This window comes from Plectropomus leopardus, chromosome 4 (genome assembly GCF_026936395.1).
Source record: "Plectropomus leopardus strain MGB_pleo_1.0 chromosome 4, ASM2693639v1, whole genome shotgun sequence".
NCBI classification, from domain to species: domain Eukaryota; kingdom Metazoa; phylum Chordata; class Actinopteri; order Perciformes; family Serranidae; genus Plectropomus; species Plectropomus leopardus.
In genome coordinates this window covers 23,135,614-23,148,841 of record NC_142179.1, presented here as the reverse complement: position 1 = coordinate 23,148,841, position 13,228 = coordinate 23,135,614, and the positions used below count along the sequence as shown (strand labels likewise).

The 13,228-nt window shown below is 42.6% G+C and overlaps 1 long non-coding RNA gene across 2 annotated transcripts in view; it reads left to right on the top strand.

Moving 5' to 3' along the window:
• The window catches only part of LOC121943937 (uncharacterized), a 47,251-nt gene extending 35,332 nt beyond the window's left edge, over positions 1–11,919 (top strand). The window contains exons 3-4 of one of the 2 annotated variants that reach the window (XR_015776459.1): positions 6,116–6,214; positions 11,239–11,919. This is a non-coding gene — a long non-coding RNA (uncharacterized LOC121943937). The remainder of the gene's footprint in view (positions 1–6,115; positions 6,215–11,238) is intronic. The other variant, XR_015776460.1, reaches the window with a different exon arrangement.
• The last annotated feature ends 1,309 nt before the right edge of the window (positions 11,920–13,228 follow it).

Below are 13,228 nucleotides of genomic sequence, written 5' to 3'. Positions count from 1 at the left end.
ATACAACGCCTGGACATATGGTCCCCCCATCAGGGCCTCTCCCAGCCACTTTCTCATGTCCTGGCTTCTCTGTGTGTGCTTTTGTGTGTGCATGTGTCAGAGGGGATACACACAAGAAGAATATTTATAGTGTGATTTTTTTCATACTTGTTTGATAACTCATTGGAACAGAGAAATAGAGAACTGGAAAAGAAACACAGGGAGTACAGGGCGGGGGCAGAGGAGGGGGGAGAGAAAGATAGGCTAGTTGATGCTTACTGAAAGCGACAGAAGAGAGAGGGCTCCGGGCTTTGTCTTTCCAGCTGACCCCAATACAGAATCCTTTCTGACACGTCCTACAAGATATGGAGTAAGTGAGTAAATCAGGCCAACCTGGCTGTGGTGTAGCAGCGACTGCACCATAAAAGATGCGATATGGATGAAAACCACATGGCATCTTGAGGAACTCATAACACAGACATGAATATGAAAGTTTGAAGACCTTGTACATTTTCAAATCCTTATGTTGCAAAAGTGCTATTTATTTGCAGAGAAATGGAGGATAAGGTAATAAATAGAAAGTATTTGAAAAGAGGGCACAGGTGAGCCTGAATGCAGTTTGAGGCTAATTGTTTGGGTCAGGGTGGGAGCGTGGGGACGGATGGCTTCCGTGTCCCACCAACAAGGCTCTCGGTAACTGAGCCGGCAAGGGGGAGAATGGGCCCGCTACAGGGCCACACAGCAGGCTCAAACAACACTTATTCTACTGGCCAAACTGTCAGCCAGAACAACTTCATTGTGCCTAAAATTGGAGTTGAAAGCAAGGCAGAGACTTGGGAGGGAAGAAGGAAGGGGGGGGGCAGTGGGAAGGTAGAGAAAAAGAAGGGGAGGATGCAAAGGGAGAGAAAGAGAGAGGGGGTCTGTGGGAAACCGGGGGACTGGAAAAGGGGGAGTCCCAGAGAAAGTGCAGTCTTGGGGATGAATAGGGTCAGACGATGTGAGTTCATTTCAGTGAGGAGAATTCCCACAGATCATGCACGAGGGGCAGACGGCCAGGAGCAAGGCAGTGGCTGAAATGGAAATTTATTAAAATGCATTCTGGGTAGAAGGGTTAGCAGTTTTTTTTTTATTCTAGTGTCTGTATTGCCACCACATTTGTTCACTCTATTCAGCCATTATACAATGGCTGAATATAACCAGACAATGGTGATATAACTAGCTGATTGCCGTAGAGTTTTACAAATGTGCATCTAGTGTGCGCTCATGCAACTGCTGCCTTGAAGTTTTTAATTTTTTTGAATACAATTGCTATGTAATACTCCTGTGCCGCCCCTTCCCCATGTATCTCATGCCAATATATTTGACAAATATCTCAAGCAGATGTAATAAATGACTGTGCCACACACGCACAGGCTGCCCACAAGCATTAGACACCTCCATGCAGGATTTCCCTGCTTCAGACCCCAGAAGGGAGCCCAGTCACAGGCTTTGAACTGTGATTTGTATATAGTACAACAGATAGCCCCTTTAGACTGACACTAAACCAGTCTAAATCAGTCCAACACTGATTTACGTCACCATTCTCCCCTTTGTCTCTCCTCTCTTCTCCTGCTGGCTATTTCAAATTCATCTTCCTGCCCTCAGTAACTACTGCAAAAGGGTGAAGAAGTTTACTTAGTCACACCAAGTTTAGGAAGATGAGGAAAGTCTGTGTGTGTGGGCGAAGGTGTGTGTGTGTGTGTGTGTGTGTTCACTCTCGTGTATCAGTGTGGTTTGCTCTTATGTGTGTGAGTGTGTGAGTGTGTGAGTGTGTGTGTGTGTGTGTGTGTGTGTGTGTGTGTGTGTGTGTGTAAAATGCAGAAATGTACACACACCCCTGTTTGATCCAGAGCTAGCCCTGCAGCTCCCAGAGACTCAACAAAAGGCCTCCTCTATCCATTGTATGAGCTGTGTGTTTCCCAGGAGAGCTCGGGCTCAGTGAGAGAAGGGCCCCAGATCGCTTTCTCCTGACATGGATGTTTATTCGCTCTATGGTCCAGCAGAACACCCTCAAAAAAGGACTGGCCTTAGCATTTTGACGTGCATGACACATAGTTTTGGAAAAAGAGAAGAGGGGCTAGAGGGTGCGAGGGGAGAAAAAGAGAGAGTGAGTGTCTTGACAGATGAACAGACACACGAGACAGACGGATGGAGAAAGGGCCTGTCTGTGAAGGTGTTCTCAGTGCACTCATATGAAAAAGAATATTCATGGTGTTCTCCGCCATTTTATTTGCTTCTTGTCTTTACACTAGTCAGCTTTCTTGTCAACCTTGTTCATGAGTGTAGATCCACCCGGTGGGTGGGTAGAGATTTCCCCCTGATCTTGACAAGCTCTCCCATCCCTGACTGCATACTAATTTCCCCAGAACTACTGAACCAATGTAAAACAAATACAAATTGCCGGGGCGGCTCTTCATTGCTTGAGAGGCAGGGTCTTAAGAGGTTAGCAGATAGTAGCTGCCTATTGTGGCGTCTGTGATTAATCAGATTGTCTGCTGTGGACAGAGGAGCTTACAGGGACAGCTGTTGTAGTTGGTTATATGATATCTTTAGGAATCCGACAATTAAGTTTAAAATCCTGAGCAAATCAAGGAAAGTGTTAAAAAGAAAAGGACTCATTCATTCACCAGTCAATTAAAAGTCTATCAAACACTCAATGTGACAACTCCACACTTTATAGGTAGAGATCTCTCCTTAGCTGCTCTCTCTTCACCAGTTGTCTTTATCTAAGAGTTTTGAATGCTATCTATCAGAGTACTCCACTTTCTCCAGTAATATTTAGAAGTTTCCTTGAGAATTAGAGTGCCTGCGGGGTTGACCATAGATCTCAGTTGAGCTGCAGAAGCCGACAGTTGAAAACAAACATGGTAGGCTGATACCATCTAATCTGTTGAACACCATTATCGTCTAAGATATCGCTATAGCCCTCCCCTCCATACCCGCACGCACCCACCCTCTAAACCAGACTTACTCTCCCTCTACACCCTTTGAGGTAAAAGCCTGTGTGTTGAGGCTGAGAGTGAATGTAAGCCATTGTTATGGTGTAACCGGACTCCACAGCAGGTTGTTTGATCCTGTTTTGGGCCTGAAAAGCCCTTTTTTTCCCTTCTTGAACCACCACATCAGCTGAGAGGTTCAGACAACAGACTCTATTTGTAGAGTCTTCTGTCTGTCTGCTTCTTTCTCCTTTTTCATCCTCACTTTGTCTCCCTTTTGTAAGTCTAAATCTCCCATCCAGATTCAGGTTTGAGTCCAGAGCTTTAATTACCATAAAGAGGAGCGTGCACTCATTCACATACTGTACTTAGATGCGAATATATGCTTTTAGGCACACTCTGTCGCTCTCCATTCCTCCCCCCTTCTCTCTCCCTTTTCCTTCAAACAGGATCTTCTTGTACCTCTCTGTACAGACGCTGGGATTATATATTTCTCGCTTGCACCTCAGACAGCACAAGAGAACGTTACTGGAAAGTGTTTAAATGACAAAAGCTGTAGTAAATTGTTTTGTTTGCCCACAATACTTCCCGTGGTACATGTAAGCTCTTGTTGTGTCCCTGTTTACTCAACATCATCTCATTATTTACATTACAACATAGAACCACGCTGCCGTATTGTCAAATGTTTTGGGTGCTTCCTTGCACTTCTGCGCCTTTGTTACTGTTTTGGCATTGTATTCTCAATTTATGATCTGTTTGGCGTTCAGTGCGGACAATGTGCATGCAAATATCCTCGTCCCATTATGCCGGCTGTCTTTGTACGTCAGCTTTCTTCCCGAAGAGCCGAGGTATAGATGAAGAGTTGGAAGGGGGGGTGGAATGGCGCTGTATGTTTTGGAGGGAGATTTGTGCGGTGGGCACACACACACACACACATACACACATACACACACACACACACACACACCCGCGCACCCACGCACCCATCTGTGCCCCCCAACCCATTTCAGACGTGAGAAACTGTACCTTCATTTGCATAAGAATAATTGACACTTCAAATTAGCCTTCCAATCAAAGAGGATTCTTTTTTTTTTTTCTCAGCATATGTGCAAGGCACTGAGTGCTGCCATACTGGAGAATATGAAAGGGAGGGCAAAAGAGAGCACGGATGGGAGGGGACGCGTCATAAAAGATTAACCCTTTCATTTCCTCATCTCACAGTCAAGGATTTGATGTGCCTTTTTATTGCAAATATAACATGATATACAGTAAAACAGACTTTTGTGGAGAAATACTAAATTATTTCTTCTCTAAATCAAGGGATCCTATGACTGCCTGGTGGGGAAGAATTTTTCTTTTCTGAATGATAGGTATTTACCTTTGAAAGGTTTAGGTGCACTGACTGTGTTATGTGCACGTTTACACGTCTATATTCACCTCAGCAGCACTGGGCACAGGCTAAGAGAGTGAGTGCTATTAAGTGGAGTGTGCGTGTGTGTCAGTGTGGATGTGTGCGGATTGAGAGTTTGCCCACATTAAACCATTAAAGCAAGTGCAATGTTGAATTATTGATAATGGCTAATGAAAAGGATCAGTTCAGGATAAACTACTAGCTTAACCATAGCCCTGAGGGCTGACACACACATCCATACACACACTTACACACAAAACCACATTCATTTTCCCTGTTCAACATCTATTTTAGACTCTATTTTAATTTTAAGATTTAAACTGGTACTAGGTTTTTTCTTTCTCTCTCTCTCGCTCTCTCTCTCTCTCCATTGTTCCCTCCATGTCCCAGTTACATTACAACCCACTCCAGTGAAGAGCAATGGAGGCCCAACGCTGAGACAAGATAGCAGCTGTGTGCTTCCTACCCAGCTGACAAGCAAAGAGCCTTTTCGAGGCTGAGCCAATTTTTCGGGGAGAATAAGGGACAGGGATTCAGTTTTGGGGGGAAGGGGATAGAGAATGGGGGTTGAGGGTTTGGGGGGCAAGGGGGGAAGCCTCGGCGCCAGCCCCTCTGAAGCGCTCAGCATCCCCCCGCTTATGGGATGGCGGATGTGTCTGGGGGTATCCATGACAACACTGCTGCATGCCAGGGACATACCACGGCAACATGGCCATGTAGAGTTGGTGTCGGTGTGTGTGTGCGCAGATCCAAGGCCCACATATCTCTGACATTAATATTCACTCAGTCAGACAGGGAAGCTGCTGCAGCCTCAATCAGTTTGCTGTAAGACAGGCATGTATCGCAGAGTCCTGTGACACAGAGGCTCAACATGAATATGTCCACTGTATACATACTCTCTTGTAAGCGAATGTAAGCCATTTGACACAGTTGTCAAGTAAAGCGCCTTCCTGCTAATGATTCGGCATAGCACAGTTTTATGCTTGTACTATATATTTTATACTTTCACAGACACAGAGAGGTGCACCCTCACATTCACTCAGGTCATGAAGCACAGGTCAAGACTCACTTACTCTCTCACAAACAGTAACACACTGTGGCACACACACATACAGACTCACACAATCACACTAGTAGCTCTTGCACAGATCAAGCTGTGTTATAATAATCCCATCTGGGACGGCCTGGATTCTCACTCAGAAAGTACCCGCATAATGATGCTGTGATGACTTCCTCTGTGTGTGTGTGTGTGTGTGTGTGTGTGTGTGTGTCTGTAAAAGAGAGAAGGTAAGGTGCTTTATGTGTCATGTGATATATACTTTTTTTTTAACCCACATCCTTGCCCACACACATGCACACACACGTTCACGCAGTCAAACTGTGATCCTGTGGGAGTGTATTTTTAACCTCAACTGCCTGTGCATTTGCTGAAGGGTTAAAGGGCCGAATGGTGAATCAAGTAAATAATTCACTATAGTTGAAACTCTTTCGATGTAACCTCAGAATGAATGGGGGAGGTAGACCTAAGAGATTTAGTTGCATAGTGGCACACAGTCCAATCTTGCTTAGTGTTTTGATGGTAGAGAAACAAGTAGGTCAAAAAGCAATGAGTCTTGTAGGACTCTCGTCATCTAATAAAGTCTGATTCCATGCAGTGTCTGTAAAATGATACCTTTCATGCACTGTATGCTTGTTTCAGTGTATATGTACATCTACAGCACTAAACCTTTCTCCCTTCCTGTGTTTCTAGGTTGGATGGAGACCTCATAGATCATGACCCAGAAACAAATGGCATAATGACTGGAGTCTCCAGGCTAAAGATGTCAAGGATATTCAGCTGATCTCAAAGGTGACTGCGCTCTCTCTCCTCCCAAGCATTACTGTTTCTGCAATTTTGTTATATGGGCTATATTTTACGAATTCCCTGCTATGGATCAGCAGTCTCTGCATCCTTTTTTCTTTGCAAATTCTATACAGAAGTGTCTGTAAGACATTTTGATTGACATTGCTTCTGTCAAACGGCTGATTGAAGGAGACACAGAGAGAAATGCTGTGCTAATGAAATCGTCTGACCCACATCCTTTAGTGCTATCCATTTCTCCAAAGACACAGAAAGGGCATTTATACAGGTAAACCATGACTGGTCCCTGAAGTGAAAGAGGGGTTTTTCAGAAGGAAGAGGAGCATCCATTATTTACTATACTGGGGTTGCTAGACACTTAGGAGATAATGCAGTGCTTCAAGCATACAAAACATAGAGCTTCCTCGGTGCTGGCGAGGCCATTGTTGTGTGTTTTGAACATGTCTTTTTCCATCCATACTGACAGATGAAAAAGAATATGTCTCCCTAAGGTTCAGAAGCACGGACAGAGATATATAGAGAAAGAAGGAGAGGGATGGAAAAGGATGGTGGAAAGATGTGTTTGTGTGTGTGTCAGTCATATCTTTGTGCATGTTTGGTTCGTCTGTGTACCTGTGTGTCTATTTATTGCCCCCAGTCTGTTGGTTGGCATCTGTATGGACTGTACAACAGTATGTGCCCAAACCTACCTCAGTCCTAGATTATATAATGTAAATGAAGTTGTCATACACATAGTGCAAGCACATGTTTCTACCTTGTATATGCATCATGTTTCTCCTGCACTGAGTCTGTATCAGTCGTCTCTTTCAGACCTGATAGGCTTCAGTCGAGTCTTATTCTCTGCAGATCAGCAGCAGCATCAGTTGCCTCCTCATGGAGAGTGCAGGCATCTGACTGCAGTCTACTGGGAGTAGTTAGCAGAAAGAGAGCAAGGCGTGCAACTCTTCCACCCTGTTATCAGACTTGGGGCAACACCAGGCACTACTTTCTGCATTTGTCAAATTTCCTGAGGGACACTTTGACATGAAATCCTTTTTTGTGGATGAGGGGAGACCACTCCCAAAAAAATCCTATATTTTTCCGCATAAATGCGTATTGTGATAGAGAGCATGCCATCCTATGCTATCCATGTTTGCAGATCTGGTCTGGGAAAATCTGGGTCTACTGGTATTAAAAGATCACCAAATTAGAGTGACAAAAGAAATATATAGTTTTTTCAATTATACTTAAATTCTAGATTGGTTAGTTAGTCAGAGATGTGTTGAAAATAACCCCACTTTAAGGCATATTCTTTTTCTTTCTTACCACTTGTGTTTTATTTTCCATGTTTCAGCTATTGTTTCTATTGGCTACTACATTAGCATATATCTTCACCAGTTTCATTGCAAAGGCCCCAAGACAATGACATCGCTAGACACAGAGTATGTGGAGCACACTGCAAGTAGGATTCAGTTAAACTGGGTCAGTGTGGCAATTTGGAGTAATTCTTGCCTTCTAAATATTGTAAGTGGTTTGGATCACCAGAAAAAAAACATAAACTGTTAACATTCATGTTGCAATACCCTGTAGGTCTGCTGTAAAGCTCTGTCTAAAGATAGAAATTCTATCAGTACAGATGATAAAATCAGTCAATAAAATGTTGTCATGGCTGACAGGATGAAGGCCAAAACCACAGAAATGAAATGAGTATAAAAGGCAATCAACAGTTTTCTGTAGTCATTTGATGAGTACAAAAGAAAATGGTGATTGTAGTTAAATGTTGCTAATGTTAGCTTTATTCCCTTGTAAAGCCCAGACACACCAAACTAAGATCAAAGAGCTAGCACCGACAAAAGGCAGCCTGACTTAACTAAATGAAAATAAGCTAAAATGAAATTAGCTAAAATGAAATTAGCAGATTTCTTTTTTTAAAACTGTCCCTGGAATGGCTTTTGCCTTTTCATTTTGTCTTACTCTAATGCTGTCCAAATAAACTTCCCTCCACCATACCCATACATGCTCTTGCATGCTCTGAATGTGATGATCACTCAGTGATAAACTAGGTGAACAGAACATGCCATACTATGGACAGACTGTTGGCATTTGATTTTTGTATCGTTTTTGCCTTATATTCGATTTTTTTTTTTTTGTGTGAGGGTTTGGGTGTGGGCAATTTTGGTACCCCCTCTCTGGGCAGCTGCCTATGTCACCAATAGGAAAATCTGCAACTGAAGTCCAAAATTCTAGGTGAGGTGGGTTGGGGTGCAGGAAACATGTAATGGTAAGAAAGGCTAGATAATAAGATAATAATTCTACATTGTAACTGATTTTTTTGAGGTACCCACCTTGCAATTGTATAGCGTCATTTATAGTTATTTTTCTTGTGCAGCATTGTTACAGCTGTTTCACTTTACCTTATAACATCCAGCTCTACCTGTTCAGCTGGTGATTGTCAGATGCTTTGTTTGATGTAATCAAAATATCAGAGGTACTGAAAATCATCAGGAAAGGCTTGGACCCATGGGCATAAACACACACACACACACACACACACACACACACACACACACACACACACACACACACACACACACTGCGGACATCATGCTTATATATAGACATTAAAGTGCAGTGTCAGCAGAGAAGATGAGGAGGATGCAGAGAGAGGCACATGTAGCTTTGACTAAGATCAGCTGCCACAGATAGACAGGCAGGCCAGGAAGGCAGTGTGTGCCCTTGAGGTGCTGTGTGCAGGCAGGGTGGTGTGCTTGTGTTGTCTGAATCCACCTCCCTTCATCTTTTGGAGTTGGGCTGAGTTTGGCTGTTGATGGCCCAGGGACCCCCTGCCAACCCCAAACTGTTCTTTACTGTCAGCCAAACATCAGAGAAATTTGTTGAAGGAGACAGCGTGGCCAAAGCAGTACTTTTGTACTTTATGAAATCCTGGAGAAAAAAAAAACTGAGGGGAGTTGCTGACTTATAGCAACTTTCAAGAGATTTCAAGTTCCTGACAAGATAAATCAACAAATACATATGGAGTAAACCTTTAGGAAACACCTCTGTTGAAGTCATGGGATCCTAAAATGACGTGTTGCTGTGCTTTTGTTGTCTGATGCAGACAATGACACCATACACTGAAGATTTAACTGAGCCAGTCAGACATCCTTACTGTCTCAAATGACCCCAGCTGTTCTGCACAGCCTATACATTCAAATTGGGCCCCAGAATACCTTTCATGCTTGTCAACAAGCTCTATAGTTTGAGAGAAATGCAATACCATAATGTGTTTCTGGAGGAAGGGGTTGTCAGGTATGGCAAGACAAGTAATGGAGGGAGGGCTGGAGGTGCAGGTAACCCAGGTTACACCGGGTGTAAAAGGGATCCGATAAGGCGTTCCCCAGACCCTGCAGTCTCCCAGTCTCCTCTATTAGAGAATAATAAGCAGCTGTAACCCTGAGACACTCCCAGGCCTGTGTCCTCAGCTACAAAAACTTTCACCGGGCGTCTTATCGGGTTCTAAGGATATCACGTAAGACAATACATGTGAGAAGTGCAGTGGGAACAATGGGAGGAAAGTGCAGCGTGATATGAGGGGGACTAATGTCAGCGGCTATTGTTGAGGCCTTTGTCACTGTCAAGTACACCGGGAACTCACAGCTCACTGAACTCCTTTCATTCAAGGATCTTGCTTTGGGATGTGATGAAACTCTACAACAAGCGCTGTCCCTCATGCTTTAGCAATGTAACTAACAGGTTGCTGTAAGAGCCCCTCTGGCTGGGAGTGATGATTTAGTCTCACACTTATGGAGGAAATTTGCTGTTTAAAGTGTTGTGTTACATAGGATGTGGTGTAATTCTGTCAAAAGGTCATGCTTTGATGTCATAGCATGTAGCATAAGGCAGAGGTATTGACTCGAGTCACATGACTTGGACTCATTCAGACTCCAGTCACAAATTTAATGACTTCAGACTCGACAAAATAAAAAAAGACTTGCAACTCAACTTGGACTTAAACATGAACAACTTGTGACTTCACTTGGAGATCTCCCTCCATTTCCTGAAACAAATCACATTATCACTACTCATTCCCAACACTAATTCCAGGCCCACAGGAAAGCCGCCCAGCTTTAACGACTAATATTTCCCAGTGGCCACTTGCAATATTGCAGCAAAAAATTCCCTGTTGACATAACACCTTGGACTGTAAACAAGGTCAATAATGACTCTTTCTATTATAAATTCTTGGTGGTTTTATAGTTATAAAACTTCCCTCCATCTGACAAAAGAGATTTAAAAATCCATGACCTCATCACAATGTAAAGTTTATAAGCTGAGTAGGAACTTGCAGGTGGGGCCAGCAGGAGAAAAATTACTGCACGTAGTCAGTGGGCTGCATACTGTGAAAGTAAACCCCAAAGCAAGAAACTTTAAAGTGAGCATCTTTATTGGAATGGATAGACTAGATTTTGTTATACATCTGTTGTTAATCTCCCAGAACCACGCTACTTAACCAATCGCACAGCATCTAATCGAGTTGAGAAAACAGAACAGGACTTACTACAGAAGTAATGTTACGTTACTGAGCACTGGTTGGTTTGAAAAAAATATCCAAAAGATTATTTAGCTCACATATGGCAGCTACTCTGTGGTCACAAAAAAAACCCACTTGCAGTGAGTAAAACATTTATAGAGACCCAAAAACTACCAACAAATTTGTTTGAGCATGTAAATACAAATTTTGAAAAGCATGTATGATTTCTTAAAATGTATTATACTATTAAGCTGTTGTTAAAATGGCATTACATTTGCCGAAGAACATATTATGACTTGTTTAGGACTTAAAACTCAAAGTTTAGGGCTGGTCCGTCTTGATTTGGGATCCAACTCGGGACCTGAGTGCAAAGACTTGAAACTTGCTTGTGACCTACAAACCAATGACTTGGTCTCACCTCTGGTTTAAGGTAAACGGTCAACTGAGATTGCTGGAATGTCTTTGAATTGTTATAATAATCTTAATATTTCTCTTTCTTTAGGTAAATGAGTCCTCGTGGTCAACTAGGGAGAAGCCCAGATTTCATCAAGATACGAGCTGCAGGATGTCCACGCATAAATCTTACAAGCTCTATGAGCTTCACATTCCTTTCTATGACATTTGGACCTGCACTGAACTCTTTATTTCTGTATTTCTCTCAACTGGTTGTATAAGATTATTGACCAAACTGTCAGATACTGTGACCTTACATTGATATAAGAATGTATTTATATATACTTTATTTTGATATAGAAGTGTACTTAATAAGAAAATATTCTCCTCACTGGAACTATTTCATGTAATTGATTGAGTCTAACAAGTATATTTTTTGACAGCTAAATAAATGCATTTTTTCCCTTTAAGTGATGTTTTAGTATGAGTTATTTCCTCCCTTCTGTGTAGTGCTTTGGCACTCCAGGTAAAGAACAATGTGCTTGACATAATTGGGTCCTATTTGGTTATGAAAAGAGCATGCGTGCTGATAAAAGCTGGCAGGGTGATCAAAGCGCCACGCGTCCCGATCAAAATCATACACCTGACACAGTTGTAGTTTATCCAGACAGACTAACGAAATGTTGGGAAACAGCTTCAGACAGTACCGTGAAGCCTTCCTGTTTAAAATCCGCTCCATTTCACATTGCGTGCTGTTTTTGGTGCACTACAGCGTGTCTGTCAAATCAAATGTACCTGTATGTGCAAAATATGAAACAACAATTAAAAACTAGAATGATTCTCCCTTTCTACACCTACTTTTATTGTCTTTTCCTCTCCATGCTGCATGTCAAGTTTATATTTTTGAAAGAAAAGATCTGACTTAAGTCTCCCTGTCAAAGTTTCCCTAAAATTCTGTTCACTCTTAAACAAGACGGATGCAAAGTAGGATCTATAACATCTTTGACAAATTGTTTCTTATGGGAAAGAAGCCTCATTTTTCTGCCTTTTCTATCTTTCATAACTCCCCATTCATCTTTATGAGCCTCTCCATTTTCCTTTCTCCTTCCTAATCATATTAATTCTCTCTGTCCCTCCCTACTTAACATTTATTCGCACTATTTTTCTCATGCTTACCCCATCTTCATTTCCTTTACCAGCATCACTCTTCCCTTCTTTCCTACAACAGTCTTTCAGTCCCGACTATCCCCCATTGTCTTCCCCCATCCTTACACAAACTCTTGCTACCTTTCTCTCCCTTTTGCTCTCCCTCTCTCCCTCCCTTGTCTTTTTCTCCCTCTCAGATGTCAGATCACAGTCTACTCTTCCGCTTGCCCTGTCATCACATTTTTCACACAACCCCATCCCTTAATTGGGCCTGTATCATCATATCATATCATGTAGAATATCTGATCACAGCAAGAGATGAAAGATGGCCTCCACCTCTCCCCCCACAGACAGACAGACACACACATACTGTTAGACTTGCACACACACACACACACACACACACACACACACACACAAACACACATGTCAGTGGTCGTGTGGGACAGGAATCCAAGCTGATGGCTGCGTCTGTGTACATTTTTACACAACGTGTTTGCACCGAGTTGTCGATGTGATTGTTAAAGTGTGACAGGTGAGATGGTGTGTATTCCAAGAGTGTCCACTGATGTTTGTATCAACTGCTAGTGGCTTTTGTGATGAGACAAAGGATGCCCTGGAGCCAGCGGTGTCACATCTACAGGTAACTAGCAAAATAAAGGAAACATCAACAAAAAGTGTCTCAGGAGTGCTAAAATAGCTCCGACATGTCTTGGCATCAACTTGAAGGATGCAACATGAAATCTTGTGCAACATATCCAGTCATTGCTGCTGCTGGCAAAAAAATGCTTCAACAATATACTGTGACTATTAGCCATATGGTGGAATAATGGGGCCTTTAAGATGTGCTTTATATTGTGTTAATGTTCTCCAATTGGCTTCTTTCATCCAAACCGAGCCCTGATTGACAAGCATAGTGTCACACAGATGCGCAATTTTAATTTCTTTTTTCC